This window comes from Sinohyriopsis cumingii, chromosome 1 (assembly GCF_028554795.1).
Source record: "Sinohyriopsis cumingii isolate HCF-2022 chromosome 1, ASM2855479v2, whole genome shotgun sequence".
Taxonomy (NCBI): Eukaryota; Metazoa; Mollusca; class Bivalvia; order Unionida; family Unionidae; genus Sinohyriopsis; species Sinohyriopsis cumingii.
Window position 1 is genome coordinate 101,797,170 of NC_142961.1, and position 25,481 is coordinate 101,822,650.

At 34.9% G+C, this 25,481-nt stretch overlaps 2 protein-coding genes across 3 annotated transcripts in view; both read left to right on the forward strand.

Annotated features, from left to right (window-relative positions):
* LOC149807452 (heparan sulfate glucosamine 3-O-sulfotransferase 1-like) overlaps positions 1-25,481 on the forward strand; it is a 219,137-nt gene that overhangs the window by 50,940 nt on the left and 142,716 nt on the right. The window contains exons 1-2 of one of the 2 annotated variants that reach the window (XM_089966720.1): positions 15,996-16,027; positions 24,131-24,228. The gene's annotated coding sequence lies outside the window, so the exon portion shown is untranslated. Of the gene's footprint in view, positions 1-15,995; positions 16,028-24,130; positions 24,229-25,481 lie in introns of those variants that run through there. The other variant, XM_089966712.1, reaches the window with a different exon arrangement.
* Positions 24,130-25,481, forward strand: part of LOC149807454 (heparan sulfate glucosamine 3-O-sulfotransferase 5-like) — a 125,461-nt gene continuing 124,109 nt past the window's right edge. The window contains exon 1 of the mRNA XM_089966680.1: positions 24,130-24,228. The gene's annotated coding sequence lies outside the window, so the exon portion shown is untranslated. The remainder of the gene's footprint in view (positions 24,229-25,481) is intronic.

Below are 25,481 nucleotides of genomic sequence, written 5' to 3' on the forward strand. Positions count from 1 at the left end.
TGGTTTTTTCCTGGATTAACTAATGCTTCAGTCTTACCAGTATAGCCATTTCTGATGTGGAACATTAAGTTTATTTCTTTAAGATGGTCGGATCTGATGGTTTTTGCGGCACTTAATGATTTTTAATCATGGCAGGCAATAATTAGCCACAATAAAGGCTTCAGTGACATTTTATAGCGCCCTCAGAAAAGACATTACTTTTCTTCCCATGAGAGATATACTGTTAAGGAACAGAAATGAATTTGAGATTGGGATTAAAAAGCTTTATTTAGTAAAGGAAGTGTAGGCATCATTTAAAGATCAGCAGTGATGGTTGACTGGCATTTTTGTACCATATATACACCCTCTTAAACGTCGAGTCCAACTGCAGATTGCACAATCCCAGATATGCAGTTGCATAATGTGCCATCATATCTGGTTCTATGAATTTATTGGGAGTAATCAGTGGAACAAATAACAGACCCTGATCTGCCATTGCATTTCACAATGGTAGATCAGGGTCTATGTAGTTTTGCAGTTCAAATCTACTTATAAGTGAGTATATATGGTAGTTAAGTATAGATTTCGTTTTAGTCACTATAAATGTTACAGACTGGTATAGACTGAACTTGAATTTTGTCTTCCAGTTTGGTAGATGTATCTTTCTTTAATTTTTGTGTTCCCATCTTGGTCATAACAATGGGGTTGCCCAGAAATATTTTGAGAACAGAAGCATTCTTTACTGCCCAATGCCTGGAACCCTGCATTATTATAATATTTCCCAATATCAATGCTGATATTCAAGACCTGAATCATATTTCCTTTTGACCTTGTTTTTTTTTTTGTTATTATTCGGAAGCAGTAAATGTGTTACCTAATTTGATTTCACCAGGATATAGTGCACTACAGACATTAATTAAATGGAAACAGGAGAGGGGAAGCAATAAATTTACTCATATCAATAAATCTTTCAACATATTAATGAAAACAATCATGAAAATCATCAAATTATAAAATTTCTTATATCCTGCCATAATATTTGCAGTCTTATTGCCACAGATACTACAATTTACCTGTGTTATAAAACTGTACAGAACACACGGTTTAATTGGTAATGTGCACCTGCCTCTGTCATCGTTATTTATCCCTCGACTAGTTTTCATACTGTCCTCCATAATGCATGCAAGCTTAGTATCTGTGTATTTGAGTTTGCAACATTAATTATCCATGTATTGTGGGCATCCAACAGTTACTGCTAACTCTTCGAAACCCAGACTTGTTATCTAATAATGTACCAGTAGATCAGGGTTAATGCTGTTTACTTTAAATCAAAAGTAGATCTTAGTATACCATGTATACTGGCTTATACTACAGGTCCAAATGCAGAGAACATAGACCCTGATATGCCATCACATAATGCACCAGCAGATCAGGGTCTATCCTGATGTTTCTACTTATTACTATAAACAAACTGCATATACTCGGATCTGCAATTGCTTACCATATACACTCACTTATAAGTTGAGTCCAACTGCAAATTGCACAGATCCAGATCTGCCATCTCATAATGTGCCAGCATATCTGGGTCTGTGCAGTTTTTTTTGGAAGTAATCAGTAGAACAAACAGCATAGACAGTTGGCTCAACTTGTAAGCAGAGTATATATGGTAATACAATGGAAGATCTGAGTCTCTGAAGTTTGTGCTTGCATCCAACTTCTAAGTGAATAAATAAGACAGTCAATCAATACTTATTGAACAACTCCAAATGATGTGATCATTACATTATTTAATCATAAATATGATGTCACTTTACATACATATGTATCAATAATATCACTGTTAGCTCTGGGATAGATTGTATGTAAAAATTACTTATTGCAAGTACATTTTCTTATTAAATAATGAAAAAGAAATTGGAATAGGCAATGATGAGTGTACAAGACTTTGTCAAATCTTTTGTGATATATAACCCTCTAAGAAATCACTACACAGGCTTGTTGCAGAAAACTGATGAATCATAATGACAAAATGGAACCCCACACCATACCTTTCTTTCTTTGTACATTTTATATAGGAGTCTGTGATCTACCACTTGAGCATTTGATGAACTTTTATATGCTTGCCATAGGGAGGTGCATATTATGTTATGATATTGTCTGTCCATTCATTGTTCTCTCCATCCATCCTTCTCTCTCTTACCAATTTTGTTTCTGCACAATAACACAAATTGTCCTCCATCCTCGGTTCACAAACATTTAGGATAGCTTGTACTTGAGATATAAATAAACACAATTGATTTCAGGGAGAAACCATCAAAGGTGAAGATACTGTGACTGAAAAAAGAAAAATGTTTCCTGTACAATAACTTTAGTCTTCCACCATGAGCAGTTAATAAATTTTGTGGATGGCTTGTACTTGGAGTAAGGAAGAACCTGATCAGTTTCAAAGGTCAAGGTCACTAACTGAATAAAGAAAACTGATTATGCATATTAACTCCAGTCATCAATCCTCTACAGTTACCAGAGCTTGTGGACCACTCGCACTTAGGGTAAGGAAGAAATCTGACTTTTGGATTACAAGGTCAAGGTCACTGTTACTACAAAAAGAAATACTGTTTTGAAACAACAACATGAGTTCTACATCACTTATCTGGACCAAACTTTGGTTTGCTTGCACTTGCAGTAAGAAAGATGCCTATTGATTTTGAGGTCAATAGTCAAGGTCACTGTGACTGAAAGAAGGAAAATAGTTTCTGCATGATAAGAGTTGCAGGTTCAATACCCACCTAGGCCAGCCTGGTTCAGCTGTCCCAGTCTGCCCTTGGGAAAGGCACTTAGCTCCCATTTCCTTTTGGCATGAAATAACCAATAATGCGTTTAAATATGCTCTTAAAACGTAATTTAGAAAAAAAATCAGTAGCCCAGGACAGATAAAAATTAAAGAAGAGCACAAAGTGAGTCAGGGCCATGATGGAAAGCCAGCTAATGGTGTTTGGGATTTCAGGCAAGTTGATTTGCCATGGTGCAAAATCAATAAAACAATTGTCTACATAAAAAGAGAAATGAAAATTAGAACCTTGGCCTTCATTTTCAGGTAATTTTCAAAAGTTTATAAAACTGAGCATTCACCTTTTTAATTTACAATTTTTATTTTGAGATGGTTCTTTTTGGGGCAACTATGTTTGTCAGTAGACTTGCCTGGGAAACTATGTTTTCGGTAGACTTATCTGGGCATATACGTTTTTCAACAGATTTGTCTGGGCAACTATGTTTTTCAGTAGACTTGTCCTATGAGCAATTTTTTAAAAGTTTTTCTTTTGTAACCTCCATGCTTAATATGGTTATGCTGATGCATGTATGTAGACATCATTATTGCTTGCATAAATTGCATGGGGATTCTACCTGCAGAGAATCAAATTAACATGATATACTTACCTGTAATATTTCTTACATCACTGGGAATTTAGATATTTTGGAAAGTAAGAACAGATATAATTTGCAATCTCTAGTCAGCCTGAGAAATTGGCCCTGCCATCGGAAACTACAGGAATGATGCCAAAGGTTTATTTTCCCCACTGCTTACAGTGGGTGCATCTTGATGTCATCCAGCTCATGTCTGAATGTCCATTCCTCTATCCATCTGTCTGTCCACCTGTCTGTCCATCAGTCTGTCCAGGAAAGTTTGCTAACATGATTATGCAAAAATTACTTGATTTGGAGACAAATACAATTTTATAGGCATGTTTGTGTGTGTTATATTAGTGACCCGATTAAACTTTTATGATATTGCAATATTTTTTTATTTCATTTGTTCAGTTATTGTACTTTTCAACATTGACATTATGTGAGAAAACCCTGTTAGCTTACTTGAACAAAAACTGGTTGATATGGACAAATTAAATTTGTTATATATGCCTGCATATAAAAATATTGGCCAAATAGAAATAAAATTTTGTAACTTTTGTTTGTATGTAGATGACCTGATAAGATTTCATACCATGGAAACAATTTTTCTTTCATTTATTTAATAAATGTTTGAACTCCTTGGACTTCTTGGGCTGCAGTGGACAGGATGTGTTTTACCAATATACATCTAGTTTCGTATGTATTAAGCAAAGACAAGTCAAATACACAAATTCACTAAATTCCTGATTATGGTCTCACTGATTGCTTCATCACTTCATTTGATTAACTCGTTTACTTTTTATCTTATTGATATAGATATAGAGTACTCCACACCATAACCCTCTTCATGACAGCCATTAAAGTGGACCACCTTAGAGTCAATGTTACCTTATATTGAGATGGTTTATAGCGAGGAATAACTATCACTATTGTTTATAATATGACATATCCAGCTTCGTGGCCAATAATAATAAAAAAAACTCAGGCCATACATTTCTTTCAAATCATTAAAATAATCTGACTCATTTATCTTTCTTGGGCAAACCTGCCCATGTATATGAAAATAGAATTGCAATACACAAAGAGGCAAACTGCATCATAAAGTATTCAATCATGCAGCATTTTAATAGACATTTTTTAATACATATTTAAGTAAGGGAGAGGATACAAGACTTCTTTGTGTTCTTATAATACCAGACTTTCCTGGTTCCTGACTGTCTTTCTATACTGTTACTGGATGATTGGGCCATCAACCATGCATGTAAAGACCAAGACTTTTCAAAGTAATTACTGTCTGAGGAATTGAATTTTCCTTTAACTGTGGCAAGATTCCATCCAAGTGACAGAATGGATTTGATTTGGTTTTCAGTGCTCAAATTAGATCCATCAAGGCAGTAAATGTATCACTTTCAATGACTAACAAAACCATTGATTCCAGGTTTTACAATTATTTATCAGTTTTGTGCATGAAAACTCAAATCACTTTTAGGTTATGCCAGACTTGATAAATTGATGTTCTGGAAAATGATGGAGATTTACAGTCTAAAAGAATATAGTGATAAAATTAGGAAGACATTTTGGAATTAAACATGCAGCATTAATGTGAGCTGATCAGACAAAAGATTGTAATATTTAGTAGCTGTGAATGTTTGTGTTTTTCCAATATTTAATATTACAGTATATATTTAAGGAAGAAAAAAAAAACCAGGTGAGGTTTTTCTTTCAAATTATCATCCATACTCGCTTATGAGTCAATTCCAACTGCAATCAATATAGACCCTGATCTGCCATCACATAATGCACTAGAATAAAAGATTATATGTTGTTTGTTCTGCTGATTGCTCCTAACAAACTGCACAGACTCTGATCTGTTAATGTGCTATGCAATAGCAGATCTGGGTCTCTGTGTTTTGCAGCTTGACTCTACTTACATGTACGTGTACATGGGATCTCAACTGACTTAAATTGATAGATAATAACCATGATTTTTTTTTGTGAGACAGAGAATGAGAGTTCACCTCAGATGCAGAAGTTTGTGGGTTTGATCCAGGCAGAGTCATACCAAAGACTTATAAAAATGGTACTAACAAATGCCTTGCTAGGTGCTCAGCATTAAGAGGCTAGTGTTAGGACTGGTCAGACTGGTGTCAGGATAATGTGACTGGGTAGGACATCATGTTACATGTCTGCCACATGATGCCCCAGTGCTAGACATCACTGTAAACTGCCACACTGCAGACATCACAGTGATATGACTGAAAAACTGTTAAAGCTATGTTAAAAATCCAAATCACACACACACACAGAATGATGTATATGGATTTTATTGGCATGCTGAATGGTTAGTGAGACATAGTCACTTTCCCATGGCAGTGTTTGTAACTGCAGTGCTGGTGGCATCAACAGTTTGTTAAGATTTTGGTTTAAGAGTTTCATTGGCATATAATTCCTAGACTTCTTGTTAGAACCTCATTCTACTTTCAATCATCTGTGGTATCCTGTTTGCACAATTGGATGATTAATTTGTTTTCACTGTAATTAATCATCACCACATTTCTGTGTTGGCAGGTTAGTACTGCAAATATATTTATAGGTCCAGCAATTGACAAAGTAGCCATTTGAGCATCATGTTTGTCTTTTCTTGTTATCAAACTATCCCACCTTTTGAAAGTTCTGGAAGTACCATATGTACTTGCTTATAAAAATGAGTCTGACTGCAAACTGCACAGACCCAGATCTGCTGTTGCATGATGCACCAGCAGATCTGGGTCTGTGCAGTTTTGTTAGGAGTTATCAATAGAATGAACAACATAGACTTTGATCTGCAGGTAAATTATGCAACAGCATATCAGGATCTTTGCTGGTTTGCAGTTTGTTTCGACTTATAAGCAAGTAAGTATGGTACAAGGAAGAAAAATGATATCCCATAGTTAATGTATAGATGCTTCCCGATAAGTCACTAGCAGACAATATTTTGCCCATTTTACCTGGACAATGGGCACCTGGCAGTTTCTTTTATATGCGATCACCAAAATTTACCATTTTTAACAAGTCACACTGAAGCCAAGTCAACTTATAAGTGACAGATATAGATACTAACAGAAAGCTTGAATTGCGATTTGTTTATGCATGTGATTTTCATAAAAGTATCTTGAGATTCAATGAATTTATTTCAACTTCTAAACGCCATATAAAGTCAACAGTAAATCTGCCAGCTGACCACAAATATGGCGGCTGATACAGAACTGTTTGTTAGTGGGATAAGAAATTACTTCAGTTAAGTTATAGGGAGACAAGAAACAAACATATATGAAACTTTTGATTACAAGTAATAATGTGCTTACAGTTTCCTTGAACAGATTGATCATTATTCTCATGACAGAATTTCTTCATATGTAGATCCCATTTGTCCCAATCATATCTGTATACATTGCCTCATTAATGTGCTAAGGGACATACATGTATGTGCTAAGGATGATACTCCTTGGAACTAACTTGCATGTGGTGGTGGTACTCCATGTTACATTCATGTATGTGCTAGTGCTGGTACTCCTTGCTACATTTATGCATGTGCTAGTGGTGGTACTCCTTGTTACATTCATGCATGTGCTAGTGGTGGTACTCCTTGCTACATTCATGCATGTGCTAGTGGTGGTACTCCTTGTTACATTCATGCATGTGCTAGTGATGGTGCTCCTTGCTACATTCATGCATGTGCTAGTGGTGGTACTCCATGTTACCTACATGTATGTGCTATTGGTGGTACTCCATGTTACATTCATGTATGTGCTAATGGTGGTACTCCTTGCTACCTACATGCATGTGCTAATAGTGGATTTGGATTTGGATTTTTTTTAAAGTAGACTTTAAAGAATTTCAGTCACATCGCTACAGTGTCTGCAGTGTGGCAGTTTACAGTGATGTCTAGCACTGGGGCATCATGCCGCAGACATGTAGCATGATGTCCCACCCACCCAGTCACATTACCCTGACACCAGGCTGACCAGTCCTAACACTAACCTCTTAATGCTGAGCGCCAAGTGAGGCAGCTAGAACAAATAAGATAGACCCTGATCTGCAGCTGCATTATGCTATAGCAGATCAGGATCTTTGTTCTTTGCAGTTTGACTTGACTTATAAGTGAGAATATACAGCATTCAGAGTCAAAAGGTTGAGAAAAAGATCAGTTCAAACAGAGGAAGCAATGACCCTTATATCTAACACTTCCATTAGTTGGACTCTCAGAAAACATGGTGTCAGAATGGGCCAATGTTAGTTAGAGGTAAAGCTGTGACTTTTTCACAGATGTTATTTGCCAAGACTGTAAAAGTATGAATATATAATCTTTGCTTTTTCTTACATTTACAAATTCACTTTATAATATTAACTGTGATTCTGAAATTCACTGCATTTTGAGAAAACAGTTTTCAATAAAAACTTGTCTAATTCATATAAATGCGTTTGTGTGATTTGGATTTTTAACATAGTTTTAACAATTTTTCAGTTATATTGTTATGTCTGCAGTGTGGCAGTTTATAGTGATGTCTAGCACTGGCGCATTATGCAGTAGACATATAGCATCATGTCCCACCCAGTCACATTATCCTGACACCAGGCTGACCAGTCCTAACACTAACCTCTTAATGCTGAGCGCCAAGCAAGGCAGCTGTTAGTAATATTTTTGTAAGTCTTTGGTATGACTTGGCTGGGGATTGAACCCACAACCTCCCGCATCCAAGGTGGATGCTCTAACCACTACTCCATGCAACCTACATGGATGTTCTAATAGTGGTACTCCATGCAACCTACATGGATGTTCTAATAGTGGTACTCCATGCAACCTACATGGATGTGCTAGTAATGGTACTCCATGTTACCTACATGGATGTGCTAGTAGTGGTACTTCATGTTACCTACATGGATGTGCTAGTAGTGGTACTCCATGTTACCTACATGGATGTGCTAGTAGTGGTACTCCATGTTACCTACATGGATGTGCTAGTAGTGGTATTCCATGTTACCTACATTCATGATTCATGTGCTAGTAATCATACTTGGAACCTACATCCATGTCATAGTGTTGGTACTCAATGTTACCTACATGCACTTTCTAGTGATACTCCTTGGAACATACATGCATATGCTAATGGTGGTACCCATTGGAACCTATTTGCATGTGCTAGTGGTGGTACTCCATGTTACCTACATATATGTGCTACTGGTGGTACTCCATGTTACCTACATATATGTGCTACTGGTGGTACCCATTGGAACCTATTTGCATGTGCTAGTGGTGGTACTCCATGTTACCTACATATATGTGCTACTGGTTGTACTCCATGTTACCTACATATATGTGCTACTGGTGGTACCCATTGGAACCTATTTGCATGTGCTAGTGGTGGTACTCCATGTTACCTACATATATGTGCTAATGAAACTTACATGCATGTGCTGGTAGTGACACTTCATGAAACCTGAAACATTTTGCTAGTCCTAGTACTCCTTGGGACCTACCTACCTGTGCTAAAATGGTATTCCTTGAAATTATACTATATTCAGTAAAGGACTTTATAAAGAAAGTGATGAAAATTTTGTTTGTTTGTTAATTTTTTTTGTTTTTGTTTTTGTATATACATGTAATGTTCACTTTTGCTGTTAATAATTAGTCTTGTATTATATTGCAAATGTCACATTTGCAGGGCAGACCTTAATGGAGAGACACATTTGACCAGAAAATTAATTAATACATAATTATGTGTATTAGTTTCAAAGTTTTGCAGTTTTTAAGTTCAAAGAAAGGTTTTTGTTTCAGAAAATTGATAAGATCAGAAAAATGTATATGATGACATGTTGTCCATCATCTGTCAGCCATCCTTTCCACAAAATAAAGGTTTCTGTGACATCCAATGTGGCCACCATGGCAGCCATCTTGAAATTTTTTTTATTATTACTTTTCCTAAACATAAAATCACATTGACATGGTGTTTTGCACCTTAGATGTCTTATGATATCTAGTTAGTTATAAATGAAAATAGTGCCAGTCTTACAAAACAGTATGGCTGCCATGATAGCCATCCTTAAATCTTGTTATCACTACTTGTGCTGAATGTGTGCATATGATGACAAAGGCTTTTCACCAAAAGACTTCTAATGATATCTTAAATGAAAATAATGCAGACTTTACATCCAGTATGGTCATCACAGCAGCTTAATTGAGAATCTTGTTGTCACTCAGGAGTATCAGAGATGGTTTCAACACTCAACAGTTAAAAAGAGGAAACAGTCTTTTCTTTAATTCCTAAAATTTCTTTTCAAACAGTAAAGCATTAGTCCCTTCGTGGGACTCCTGTTATTGTTTATGTCCTTTATACCCTGTTACAAGAATGAACACTTTAGTCTCAAGATCACTTTAGTCTGAATTTAGCTTCTTCCTTTTTTGCTTGATAATTAATTTTTACGCTGGATACTGGAGACTTCAAATGTAAAGCCTCAGAAAGCCTCTATGTTCAAGCAAACAAACATTCCATTATCTCAGACAAATTAAACTGGCTCCTCCATTTACAACCAATCTATCATCTATTCCCTCTAATCCCACATATTATGTAGTGTTTAGGCCCATATACCAAACTTGTACAATCAAAACCGAAACTTGCTTCCACATTTTGACATACAATTTTATCTTCACTTAAAAACTGGAAAAATCAGAGCTGGAAATACTGCACAATTCTGTTGCTGTTGTTGTTTTAGGGTTTAAACCCGATTTTTCAGCACATGATGGACCATACATAGTAGCCAGTATAACTGGTGGGGGAAGAACCCAGAAAAAAAACCTGGTATGAACGACCAACCCACTGGAAGCTACTGCCAAGCTTTCTCACATAACAACATTAGCCGCTCACATAACAACATTAGTCGAGCCGGAGACTCAAACCCATGCATACAAAGTTGAGATGTCAGTGATCGCTGAAGGTGAGCACTTTAAAATTCTGATTAAATTCAATAAAAATCAGAACCTCTTATTGCAGACAGTTTGAAAAGTAGATACAAAGTTGGAGTTTCCATCGCAACAGCCCAATATTAGCATCGTCTTGACCTCTTTTCAGAATAAGTCTCAATTTTCACAATAACAAATTATAGCCTTACTAATAGCCTAAAATAAATTGAATCCTCTCAAAAAAATAAAATTTCATCATCTATGGATTCTCTTTCCACATTGAAAGCTTTGCAGAATCTTAAATCTGACAGCCTGTTAATATTCCATATGTTACAGAAACCTGTGTTATGGAGTCTGTAGAATGTATTCTGTACTGTTCAATGTTGGCTGCCTAGTCACATTGGTATTAAGAGTAATGAAAGGGCAGATATATCAGCCATCAGCCAAAGCTGCCTGCGGTCACCCATTTCCAGATGGAAGATTCCATATACTGACTTTGAAGCATTGCACAGATTAGGTTATTCATTGTAATAGGCATGAATACTTCAAATAAAAACTAAAAGAAACTTAAGAGAACATCAGACCCACTATCGGAGAGTGGCATCCTTTGTGTAGAAGAAATTATGGAGATGGATTGGTATTATGCTGATTGCATATCTGATACACATACCTGACTTAGGATGAAAACTGACCAGTTTGCATATCTTGCCAGTCTTCACTGACAGGGGGGAGCCATTCTTGTCAAGTGTTTAGACATCCACTCATTGATGTGAATTAGATGAAGAAATTGCACAAAGATGTACCACTCAAGAAAATCTTGACAATGCTTTAAGGATTTTAAATATGTTACTTTTATCATTTCTTGTATACATTTTGCAGAAGTTTAACATCTTTACATTTTATATTTATCTTGTTGTACTTCATGTTTACATTGTTTGAGAGAATTTAATGTTAATGTTTTGTGCAGTCCATTTTTACTTTTTTGGAACTTTATCTTAAGTTGGCATCATATAGACACTATTGTGCTGAGGTGCCATGAAACACTACATACATACATACATACACACACACACACACACACACACACACACACACACACACACACACACACATACAAACACACACACACACACACATACATACATACATACATACATACATACATACATACATACATACATACATACATACATACATACATACATAAAATCCATTATTAGTTACAGTGTTATGCATCTTGGTGCTAGCATGGGTTTGGGTGAGTCAAACACCATTCTACCTGAAGTAGGTAACTTTGACCTATATTTCGTGCATCAGTGAATTTAAGTTTACTGACATGTGAACTGAATGGGCCTTTTCTAGAAATATAATAACTGTCATTACCAAAGCTTGGAGCAGGCTTGACATGCAGGTCATGGCCAGCTTCTTGTGTTTTGTCCAGTATTTAAACCCTGATTCAGTTCACTTAATAGTTGTATTAATGTATCTCATAATTCCCATACTCCCTATACCACAGCTTTCCCAGGGTTATATCCCTTGTTGGGCTATAGGTTCCAAAAGGACACTTAGCATTGTTATTATTATTAATATTATTATTTTTTTTATTATTATTGTTGTTGTTGTTGTTGTTAGTTTTATTTTTATTTCTATTATTATATGTATTATTATTATTGTTGTTGTTATTATTATTATTATTATTATTATTATTATAATTATCATTATTATTATTCTCAATAAAACATGCAATTCAGGTATATTAGGATTATAATATGATCATTCTTACCTATTGCTTTACACAATTGTTGTTCTTGGGTTATGCCCTTACATTTGGCCGCCCCAGGTGGCCAAGTGGTGTAATGCATTCATCATTGCAGATCACTCAGACATCTCTGTCCACACACATCTCTGTCCACACATGTCCACACACATCTCTGTCTGCACACATCTCTCTCCATTTGAGTTCAAGTCTCAACCAACATAAGTATACAAGAAAGCTTGCCAGAAGCTTTCCATGGGTGGGTGGCTCTTCCTGGATCTTCCCAGCTAGATATACTGGCCATCATGTTTGAAAAATGCTATTATTAAACCCCACAAAGCCATATCATTGCATTAGGCAATTGTGTCATAGCAAATCACATACTCACCTCTTCTCAGTACCAGTCTGTTCTTTGGGGCCTGCCCCATGGTGGGGCCTTTGGTAAAAAATTATAATGGGTACACATTTTGGTTAAAGTTTTAGGTTGAGGTTTGATCCATTACACATATTTTAGTAATCTCTTACCCAATCCAATACACTTCATATTTAGAATATAATATCATTACATACTCATCTCACATTTCTGGGCTCTGCCTCTTGGTAGAACATTGGGGTCAAGAATTATAAGGGAGACACATTTTGGTTCCAGTTTATGATTAAGTTTCTTTATTTGCTTATATTTCCATAACCAATTTTCTTTATACATGTAATTGGAATTTCACTTCATTACATACAGACCTTATGGGTATTACTACAATCTACCCTGAAGCAAGTCCATTGGTGGGGCCATGTAGGTCATCCTTTGGCTACGGTTTTGATTCCATCTCTTATATTTTTTAATTTTTAAAAATCTAATAACCAGTAAGTTTGTAATATTGTGTGATCTGAAACTCACCTTTTCCACTATACTGCTGAATTCCCAGGGTTGGTAACTGGTTCAGATTTGCATTTAAAGTTAATCTCTCAAGCTCTGTTCATCCTAGAATCATCACACTTGATGATTGCTTGCATCTCTGTTACTGCTACATTCTTTCCACAAAAGTTGGTCATTGTAACCTACATTTCACATCTTGCTGGATTAGGTTAAATTTTGCATTTATCTCATGGCCAGTTATGATTTATGTTCCATTCCATCCCACCCCCAGTACATATATTGTCATAAATAAAATCTCAAACTTTCGTGAGAGGATGCATCTTGTTGAGTACTGTTATGCATATGTAATTTGTATTTTGATTTACCTTTGTCTATATTGGAGAGTAACAATTTGGCCTACCTGATTAATATCCTTCTTTTTATAAACAATATATTACAAAGCTAATTCTTTTCTATAATTTTAGATCATATTTTAAAATCTATTATTGTTTGTAGGTAAACTTGTTTACATGGATAAGAATTCAAGACATGGATTTTTCTTTCTGGAATTCCTGGTGTATCTGATGTTTGTTATGTTCTTTATTAAAGCTTTAGTAATAGACCTGATACTGTTGACAACTTAGAATAATCTAGAAATGAACTTTTGACCCTCATCCTGTTCTCATATTTTATAGAAGGAGAAGTAAATAGAAATTCTTATTCTTACTTTAGCATCAGAAGTGGAACCAGTCTTTTAGACGTGTTCAGTTTTGATTTGAGAGGATTTATTTATTTCAATTATTCACTGAAATTACAAAGTGTTCAATAATACTGTTGGACTAAATCACTAGTATGTGATTATTGTGAATTCGTTTAGAGACATTTTGGATTATATCATTGTGATACATCAAGACTGTTATCACATCAACACTATTCCAGGCTATTGGTAACAGCAGTTTCAGCATTTAGGATACCCTATATATTTGGATTTATGATAGATCTTTTAGGACTATTTGGGGTTTAATTTACAGTACTTTAAGAACTCTTTAAGCTTTCACTTTGTATTCTAGGGAAATAAATTGTTTGTTGAATCTTACAAAACTTTTTGGTTGTCTCTCTTTTCAGTTACTTAGTTTACAACCATCAAGTCATAACAGTACTACACCCTAGTTAGGTTATGAAAGAGGATCAAAGTGACCCATACTTCACACTTCAGTGACTTTAGCTTTTTGTTTCTCAAGTTTATATTTTAAGCATTGTTCAAGATGGAATCATCAAACTAGATGACTGTGTACAACTCTTTTAGTAAAACCACACCGTTACAACAACAGAAGGCCAATACAATCTAGATTTTGGATTTTTCTGGCTTGGATTAAGATTTAGTGTTTAGCTTGTCATCATTTGTTTGCATCCTGTATACATGATATTATGCCTGGAATCATGAAACTTGATGAGCAGATGCATCTGGATGAGCACTGTACTCTCATCACAAAAGTAGCTCACTGTGACCCATATTTTGCAACTCACTGACTTTGGTTACGTTTTGTCAGATGCAATGGTAAACTGTATAGACCCAGATCTGTCATCACACAATGTGCCAGCAGATCAGGATCTATACAGTTTGTTGGGAGTAATCAATAGAACAAACCACATAAACCCTGATCTAACAGTGCATTATGCAACAGCAGATGAAAGTTTTGTTGTTTAGAGCTGGATCTGATGTGTGAGTATGCATCCAAAGGGAAGTTATTTTTATCCTTTAAATATGGATTACTCATGATATAGGGAATTATTGTACCATATATACCCACTTGTAAGTCAAGTCTAACTGCAAACAACAAACATTTGGATCTGCTGTAGCATAATATGCCTGCAGATCAGGGTCTGTGTTGTTTGTTCTACTGATTACTCCTAATAAACTGCACCGACACAGACCTGTAGGTGCATTATGCAATGGCAGATATGGGTCTATGAAATTTGCAGTTATGCGTGTCCTATGTGTGAGTATATATGGTAAACTGTATACCATATGCAAGTCCAACTGCAAATAATATAGACCCAGATCTGCCAGCACATTATGTGACTGAAGATCTGAGTCTGTGCAGTCTGAAGTTGGACCTGACTGACAAGCAAGAATATATATGATAGGTGTATATTGCCTGGGACTGAAGTGGTGGTGGGGGGGATAATAGCATGTAAACAGTAACTATTAATCTTTTGCTGTTAATTGATGTCCCAGTGGGTGGGCCAGTGCAGGGCAAAATGATGACATTGAACTTCTCAGAAGGTGAGAAGATTCAATCAGCATTATCTTGTAATCAGGTGTTCAGGCCATCTAAATTGTACTGACTGAGAGACTTCTCCAAATGGTAATAACACTGCATGGTAATACACACATGATGTGACACCAGTCATCATTATGATTACACCTTTATTCAGCATAAAAATGATAACTCAATCAGGGCTCCAATTTAGCCTTGAAATAATTTAAAATCAAAATTTTCGCTGAACATTTAAATTATATCAGATAATATTCTTCCTTTTGGCATAATTGCAAATTAAATCTTTTTAGCACATGGAAGTTTTCACCTATCTTGTTAAATTTGTCATGGAATTTACCTATTCACACCACTTGACACATTCTTTATTGAGCCGTTTGCCACCTGACTTGCTTTTGCATCTTTACCTGGAAGAGATACAATATTTAAGACTATTTTAATATCTCCACTTGATCTTAAGGTGCCTGTGATAATTAAATGTGCAGGTATCTGTTACAGTATTACCACCTGTGTCGAGTAACTGCCCTTCTTTCATGGCTTCTGGTTCAACTTATTAATGGCCCAAAAATCAGGGAGATGACAATGTATTCATGACAGTGTCAATTTTCTCCAGTGTTACCCCTTCTGTGTAGGTATTATTCTAAAGCATGACAGCAGCAGGCATAATTATGCTTACAGGCAAATGGTTCAGTACAGGGAGAGAGAGAGAGAGAGGATAGCTGTTTTGTGTAGTTCAGTTCTGCGGAATGCTATGTGTTAACATTGATCTTGGATACTTAAATTGCAGAAGTATTTGGATATTAACCCATTATGTTATGGTAAGTTTACATCATTTTTTACTATTGGTTTTAGTCATCATGTGCTTAAACTGTTATTTTCATATTTAGTTTTACTGATAGAATATTTTGTAAAATATCCATGATTGTTAAAGCAGAGCAAATTTCAACAACTAGGTTTAAAAAAAGTTAAGAATTGATTAGGGAAAGCGTTGCCAATTCTTGGTACCTTTTTCTGTAATCTAATATAGAAACGACTGTTTAATTTGAGTTTGAGAGGAAAATGCTGATGAATTCTCTGAAATTAGAACGTTTGAAAATAACTGATTGAGAATGGTTCTTGATCAGAAATGGAAGGGATAAAGTATACATTCCTCTCACTAAATCTCATTTTAATTTTTAAATTAGAAGTGTATGTTAATAAAAGAATTGATCTCCAATGTCTGCTACTGCATTTATGTGAGACGCTCTGGTGGCCTAGAGGTTAGAGCATCCACCTCTAATGCACGAGGTCATGGGTTTGATCTCCGGGCCAAGTCATACTAAAGACTTACAAAAATGGTACTAACAGCTGCCTCGCTTGGAGTTCAGCATTAATTAAGAAGTTAGTGTTAGGACTGGTTGGCCTGTTGTCAGGATAACATGACTGGGTGGGACATGATGCTGCATGTCTACGTCATAATGCTCCAGTGCTAGACATCACTATAAACTGCCACACTGCAGACATTGTAACAATATGACTGAAAAATTGTTAAAGCTACATTAAAAATCCAAATCACACACACACACACACACACATGCATTTATATGAATAAGACAAATTTTCATTGAAAGCAATTTTCTCAAAATGCAGTGAATTTCAGAATCAAGTTAATATCATAAAGTGAATTGGTAAATGTAAGAAAAAAGTAAAAGATTATATATTCATACTTTTACAGTCTTGGCAAATAACATCTGTGAAAAAGTCACAGCTTTACCTCTAACTAACATTGGCCCATTCTGACACCATGTTTTCTGAGAGTCCAAATAATGGAAGTGTTAGATATAGGGGTCATTGCTTCCTCTGTTTGAACTGATCTTTTTCTCAACCTTTTGACTCTGAATGCTGTATATTCTCACTTATAAGTCAAGTCAAACTGCAAAGAACAAAGATCCTGATCTGCTATAGCATAATGCAGCTGCAGATCAAGGTCTATCTTATTTGTTCTACTGATTACTGCTATCAGACTGCACAGACCCAGATCTACCATCGCATAATGAGCGAGCAGATCTGGGTCTGTGTAGTTTGCAATAGGATTTGACTTATAAGTGAGTACAAACAGTACCTGTTTTATTTCACACACAAGCCTTCAGTTTTCATGAGTCTTGTAACACCAAATGTATTCCAGTATACACAGTGTATTCCAATACTCCAAAATAATGGAATTATTAGGTTTAACATCTTGGGGGCTTCTGTTTCCTTGATTTTAATTGATCTTTTTCTTAATCTTCTGGCTCCAAATAACTCTCTTATTTCACACACAACAAGGGAATCTTCAGTCATGATGAGTCTTGTAACACCTGAGGTGAGCTCCTCAATTTTATCCAGACTTGAGATAGAGCAACAGATGGCCCTGCCACCACCAAAAACATACTGGTGGATAATTGCCATTTGCATACAGTAGCATGTGTAAATCTGAAGTATGGTACCTTCTCCATCTGAAAGTATTCTAATTAAAATCACCAGGTTAATAACCTGACTATTGCATAGATTTTTCAGTAGATGCTTTCTGATAAGGTCACTAGCAAACAATATTCTGCAAATTGTGGATGATGGGCAGCCTGGCAGTTTCTCGTATATGTGACCACCAGAACTGACAATTTGAACAAGGCACACTTAGGCAAAATAAACGTATAAATTACAAATACATATTCTAACAGAAAGCCTGATTTCCGTTATGTTTATTTATGTATGTTTTGTAACAGTATCTTGAGAATCAGTGAATTTATTTAAACTTCCAAATACCATATAAACTCAACAGTAAATCTGTCAGCATACCACAATTAACGTCATTCAGGATCTAAAAATAATAATAATAATAATAATAATAATAATAATAATTATTATTATTATTATTATTATTATTATTATTATTATTATTATTATACAATTTATGTCAATATTCAATTAGCAAAAGAATATTCTCTCATGCGGCTTTATATCTTACAGATGCACACATGTATTGTATGCATGTATATATGTAGGTAGGTAGGTTACAAGGCATGCATGCATGCATGGACACATACACACACACACGTTGGCAACCCCTATCACAAACATATTCATGTTTTATATTTATGTGAATTTATATTGTTATGGTTCAAGTTATCATTAACTAACCTTATGATATTAATCCCGAGCCTGAACTATCTTAAACTTGAAATAACCAATGTGGGACTTTTGTTCAGCTGTGACCAGAACAGTAATATGCAACAAGTGTGATTGGTTTGATTATTAAAACTTGCTTTTAACCTTTAGCCAACAGGAGTAACTGTCACATTCTCTACAGTGAGTGCCCATTTCTATAACTGACCAGATATATATATATATATATATATATATATATATATATATATATATATATATATATATATATATATATATATATATATATATATATATATATATATATATATATGCCTTATGCTGGTGTGTTGACAAAAGATGAAAATTCAAGAGACTTGTTTCTTGAATGGTTCACCCAGAGGGGCAGGTAGTTTTGAACTATGATTAGTTAATCTGATAATGAGTATCAGGGATATGGATTAGTGAGGCCTTCTATGGATTAATAATCACCCGGCATTTGAATATGGAATTATGTGGAGATAATTCAGGCACATTTCTGTGGGTACCCAAAGGGACAATTTAATATCACTAGAAAATATATAAATTCCATTTTAACTTTTAACATAACTTTCAATGAACCCAACCAGGATTTCACATTGGGAAGAATGGTTGTCATGCATTAAACTGTACTTGTCTTGGGCTCCCCTGGAGAGTTTGTAATACAAATTTTAAAATGTTTAAAACATTCTTGTGCCATTTTGCATAACCATATAAGACTAAAAAATGATTCTGATGTTTCATCACTGAAATGGGTGATTTCTCTTGTTGAGTAAAGAACCAGTCTGATAACAAATGTCTAGCAGATGGATAATAATACTCTAAAAACAGCGCTAAAATATGTAATAGTTATATTCAAGAAATATAAAACTCTACAATAATTTTCTGGTTCACAAATTAGATTTATACATATTGTAATACATCAACTTCAGTTTCTGCTGTGTCAGCATACTGATGCACTCCTGATCCAATAAATAATTTGAAATATTCCATTAGCATTGTTGATATCAATACAGTATATCACTTCAAAAAATATTGTTATACTGATACATATCGATAAATTGTTACAACTCTCTCTAATTGTACTGTATATACTCACTTATGAGTTGAGTCCAACTGCAAGCAAAATAGACATCGATCTGCCATCACATTAGGCATCAGCTGATTGGGGTCTATGTTGTGTGTCTAACTTAAGGGCTACTAACAAACTGTATTGATGCAATATCTTCCAGTGCATTATTTGATTGCAGACTGGGTCTGTACAGTTTGCATTTGACTTCGAAGGTAGTATGTGATAATTAAAGGCCAGATTAATGAGAGAATAGACCAAGATCTTGCTGCATGTGGCATTGTTAGGTCAGGGTCTGGGCTAGCAAGTTAATGATGGTAGCCAGAGAACAAGGGTTAGGAAGGCTGTGATATTTCAGGCATCAGGTGAACACAGGTTTGTGTATGGTTACCGTATATCCTCCCTTATAAGTCAAGTCAAACTGTAACAACAAAAATCTTGATCTGCCGTAGTATAACTTTTTGTGCCTGGGCATTTGTTGTTTGTTCTGTTGCATAGTCCTAACAAGCTGCACAGACCCAGATCTGCCATCAACACTCCAGCATATCTGGGTCTGTGCAGTTTGCAGTTGGACTCAACTTATTAGTGAGTATATTTGATATATGCTGTCAGCATTAGTCTAGATGATCAAGTTAATAAAAGGTCAGATAAATACAAAACAACATTTGCAGTTGACACTATGCTGGCCAGAGGCAGTGCTTTAATAATTCAAGTGTTATCTGATAAATTATGCCACAAAACCTGTCAACCTTCACTAAAAACCTCTCCTGTGCCCCAAGGGGACATTTCTCAAGCTGTTTATCACACAAATCCTCCTTTAGAAAACAATGGTGTGTGCGCTTTTTCTTTGTCGAAATAGCAAATATGGCTTTGAAGATCTGTGACCAAAACTTGAAAAACATCATAGTGTATAGGTTTTTAAACATTGCATACCAATACATTATGCTTAGAAAATTTTAGTTTTAATGTGTTCTTCAAGAAAGCTTTTTTTTCATCTGTCATTGAGAATCATGTGCTGTGTTGCTATACAAGAGAAATACAATAGAACCTGTCTTGAAAGACCACCCCTTCTGCCAAAAGTAAGGTCTTTCAAGACAGTTGGTTTCTCATTTAAGGTCATAACACTGTAAAATCAATCAATCTCTGCTTTGGAAACCTGGTCTTAAGACAGGTGGTCTTTCATAGCAATAGTCTTTCAAGACAAATTTCCTACAAGACAGTATTTTTGTGCACTGAATTGTCATTATATATTGTCAAGATTTCATTTCCGTTAAAAAACCCAATCGAAGTAAAACATTTATTTTTATATTTAAAAAGACAAAAACAGATGTGGCTATTTTGAATAGCCAAACAAGTGTGGTTATAAGGTTTTTCATTTGCAGCTTTACATTTAGGATGGTAAGTTCAATGGATGCATGTCAGAGTTCAGTGGATTCATGTCAGAGTTCAATGGATACTTGTCAGAGTTCAATGTACTTGCCTCAACATATGATGGAAAGATTCTGAGATATAGTCATACTTATTTAAGCATGTACTTATATTTGAACTACACAGTTATAAGTTATCAAGCAATAAGTTCATATTACTTAACAATGTGGCTTGGTTTGGTTTGGTGTCCAATGGCACAGCAACACAAGTACTGTGGAAGAACCACCACCCCATGGGAATCGATGGGCAAGCTTTCTCACATATCCACACTGGCCAAGCCTGAGACTCACACCCATGCAGACAGACATTAGATGTGAGTGAACTGTAAAGGTAACCATCTTAGACCACTCAACTCAGGATCCCACCAATTGGAGTAAAGCGCCTCACCTAAGGATACACAATGGTATTCAACCCAGGCTCATCTGATAGGATTCAAACCAGCACCCATTCAGTCGCGTATCCAGCACAGTAACTACTATGCCAATGTAGCTCCAACTTAAGGATATGGGTGTCATGGAATCACATCACTGGTTGTGAAGAAAATTAGAGTCAGCAGCTGTGAGAAATAGAAGTGACTCTAATTAACATTAAGTAATACATGCTAATCAGCAGGTTATTGCTTAATAAGAAACATAAACAGTTTATGTTTTCTGCTCATGTTCTATTACAAGGTAATCAAGAACTATAATACAACTAGAATCCTATAGCCTAGTATCCTCAGTCTATTGATATGATGCAGGAATGGAAATAATTCATTACTCATAGTTTAAAATCTTATCACTTTTATCACAAAATTGTTGTTGTTGTTGTGGGGTTGAACGCATTTTTCAGCACATGATAGGCTATACATGGCGGCCAGTATTAATAGTGGAGGAAGAACCCGGGAAAACCCGGGAAAGAACCACCAACCCACGAGAAGCTACTGGCAAGCTTTCTCACATACCCACACTGGCTGAATCCGGAACTTGAACCAGCGCAGACAGAGGTGAGATGGCAGTGATCCGTAATGGAGAGTCCTTTAGACCACTCAGCCACTTGGGGCCCCATCACAAAAATTGTCTTAATGAGATATATGGAAATGATTGTTACTAAATTTAGGTGACTAGACTTAGTAAGGGCTTTAATGTTGCCTTAACTTCGAAATTTTCTAAAACATATTGCAGTGGTATATTTGTTAACAAGTATATTTGATGTCTGATGAAACCCATCAAACAAAACAAATGATCAAGAGGTTAGTTAGAACTGATGACATTGAAATTTCAATGCACACTTTCTTTGGGGAAGTTTTTCGAAAATTGTTTAACACGATTCTGCTTTTATATCAATGTTATTCTTTGGACCCCGAGCATTGCGTTATAGCTGGTTTTACCTGTATAAAACACTTTCTAAAAATTTGCCTCTTTTCATTCAAATTCAGATAATGGCCTTGTATTGCAATGGTTCTCTTTGGTTAGTTATACTTCATTTTAATTTTTTTAAATACTCTCTCTCCTTCCCTCTCTCTCTCTCTGTCTGTCCCTGTCTCTGTTGTGTCTCTCTACTGGGAGATCATCATTTATAAAGGAACAAACATGATAGATATACTGTCATCACTTATTGAATCCTGCTCAGATTTGTTCACTTATCAGAGAGTGTGATGAAAATATTGCATCCAGTTTATGGCAAGATGAATTAGATCGGATACATTTTTATTAGGAGACTATACTTACCAGTTATAAAATGCAAGATTGACAAATAATTTCATCAGATCAATTAACTGAGCACTGCCTCCAAATCTTTGGTATGATTGGGATTATGTCGAGACATTTTTCATATAACTCTTATTTACAACCCACAATTGGATCAAATGTGACTTTTCCAAAGATGTTGGTTTTCATTTTTTTAAATTTTCATTGTATCCAGTGCCCCAAGATATAATTTGTTGGTGTGCTGACTAGTCATAAAAGATTGTTTCATTGTAAGTGCCTGATGCAAATGAATTCACTCTAGACACAATATAAATCAGTTAATACAGACTCATGGATTTTATGTGCTTTAAAGAAATATTTTCCCAAAACATAACTGTATGAATGAAAATTGGTTCCCATTTGGATGATGTGGAAATGCAACGATATTATGTCCCAGATCAAAATAAAGTCACAGCTGGATTTTACATTAAATGTCCCATAAACATGAAAGGACATTGATTTTATGGTAATAGAGTAGCTTCATATCAATGATTGTACCCTTGACTAATCAAAATTCAGATAAATCAAAATTAATATTAAGGAAGTTCATGTTCAGATTTAGTCTTTTCCATTAATGTTCATAACTAGCTTACATTTGATAACACATTTTGTACATTGTCAGTTTTAGTTCTTATTGACCACATGACATAAATAGCCAATAAAACATTATAGGTGTAAAACTTTATAAATAATTTAATTATCCAATTTATAAATGAAAATGTGAGAGGAAATTACAGTATTATGAAGTGTATCCACAATAATCATGATAAAATTCTACAAAGTCCAGCAACTGAAAAGTCCCATATAAATTTAAAAACCAGAAATGTACTGGTAAGCCAAAAATTGTGACATTGTCAAAATAGTATTGCCCAGAACTCCTTTGAATAATTCACAATAGTTCCAAGATAATATATTATAGTCCAACAGAGTACTTTCTATTTCTGCTAAATAGTCCAAATAGATGTTTTTCCTCTGACATACTATCTAAGTACAACATAAAACACGTCTGCAAACTTGATGTTACAACAGGAACACAAGAAATAAGAAAGATACCAAAAATAAGAATGAAATCTGATGGTTCTCTCCTTATATACACCTTCTATTACGACTATATTTCACAACAAACCCCCAAGTGACATATCATACTACTCATTCTAATGTTTCAAAATACCTATTCATGTGACCTATCTCATTCAAGAAGAGTTAACTTAATTCTTCTAAGATACTACCTGACTAATCTATCCAATGGGGAAAAAGACTAAATATTGTAAACATCTTTACTAATAATTCTATTATTAGTACCTTCAAGATGTATGTGAGCAACTATTAATAGATCCTGCTAAAATTTTCATTCTTTAATTAGAACCTACCTTATGCACATATGCCACCAACTAAAAAATCTGTACAATTTACAGCCATGAATAAAAATTACAAAAATTGGATAAAAACATGTACCAGAAGTTACAAAAAGTATAGATATACTTTGGGCATTTATCTACTGGCTAGAATATTTGCACCTTATATTTCCTTTGTTGCAGATGGGATGAGGATCTACAGACTACAGAAAGTGCTGAAGATATCAGAATAGAATCATTCTAATATATACAATGTAATTGGTCATCATTTCTGGATTAAGGTAAGCTTCTAACTCCAGGCACTAATTTCATTAATTGTTGTATTCATTCTTTGATGAAGTATTTTTGGTGAAATTCAGACCAGTTGTCACATATATGGAATTAATTTTGTTGTCAGATTGAGTTTTAATAGATGCAATCATTATCACATGAAGATGCAAAATTAAGGACAAAGATAAGTTCTAGCTTTAACATTTCTTGACTTACTATTTTTGTTTTATATATATATATATATATATATATATATATATATATATATATATATATATATATATATATATATATATATATATATATATATATATATATATATATATATATATATATATATATATATATATATATATATATATATATATATATATTGTAAACCGCCCCCACTCTTTGTAAAGGGAGTGGGTTGATTGGCGGATTGTAACTTCTTTCATGGTGTCCGCTTTATTCGGTTCTCGTTATCTAAGAGATGATTGCCCTCAGTGTTATTGCCCAGATCAAGTAAATTTATAGGTAGAATAAAAAGAGATCTGAGCAGATATATAGAACAGAACGACTCGAGCCCCCATTCATTATATATCAGAATTAATCAATTACATAAACAATGGTGATAATACAATACATTAGGAAGATGCACTTCCTTTTGGAATAAATCGATCACTGAATCTCAAAACACAAATATATTTGTACAAATAGCTGATCTGTTTTACTGGTAGAATTAGTTCATCATACGATCGACTGAACAATCAAAGTTGTTGCTTTGTACAGTTGCATAACCTGCTTATCTCTGGTTCACTCCAATTTTACTGTAACTGTTCTCTGTCCTTTCACCTTTTTCCTCCCTTTTTCTCTCCCAACCTCTCTACTGTCTTGCCTCCTTTTGGCCCTCAAACTTTGTGTGGGTAGATAGATATGTAAGCATGTAGATATGTTAGTGTGTAGGTAAATCTGAGGACAACCTAAATTTTCTGTCGATTATTCTACTGGAGATAGAACATTACTCCCCTCTCGTTAACAGATCTTACTATTGGTACTGAAACAGATACCAAAGGCTATTAGTTGACCCAAGCATGGTAGACCAAAACAAACCTAGTTTCATAAGATTAATGTACTTCCTAATGGCTAATTCATCACTTTGCATTAACACAAGAGACTTAGAAGTTCTGCTGTCATCTCAATTACACAAATGAATGAATGAAATTCACTAACTGGCTCTATGTTGTGTTCATTGAATACACACATTCAAGTCTTTAGCATACAT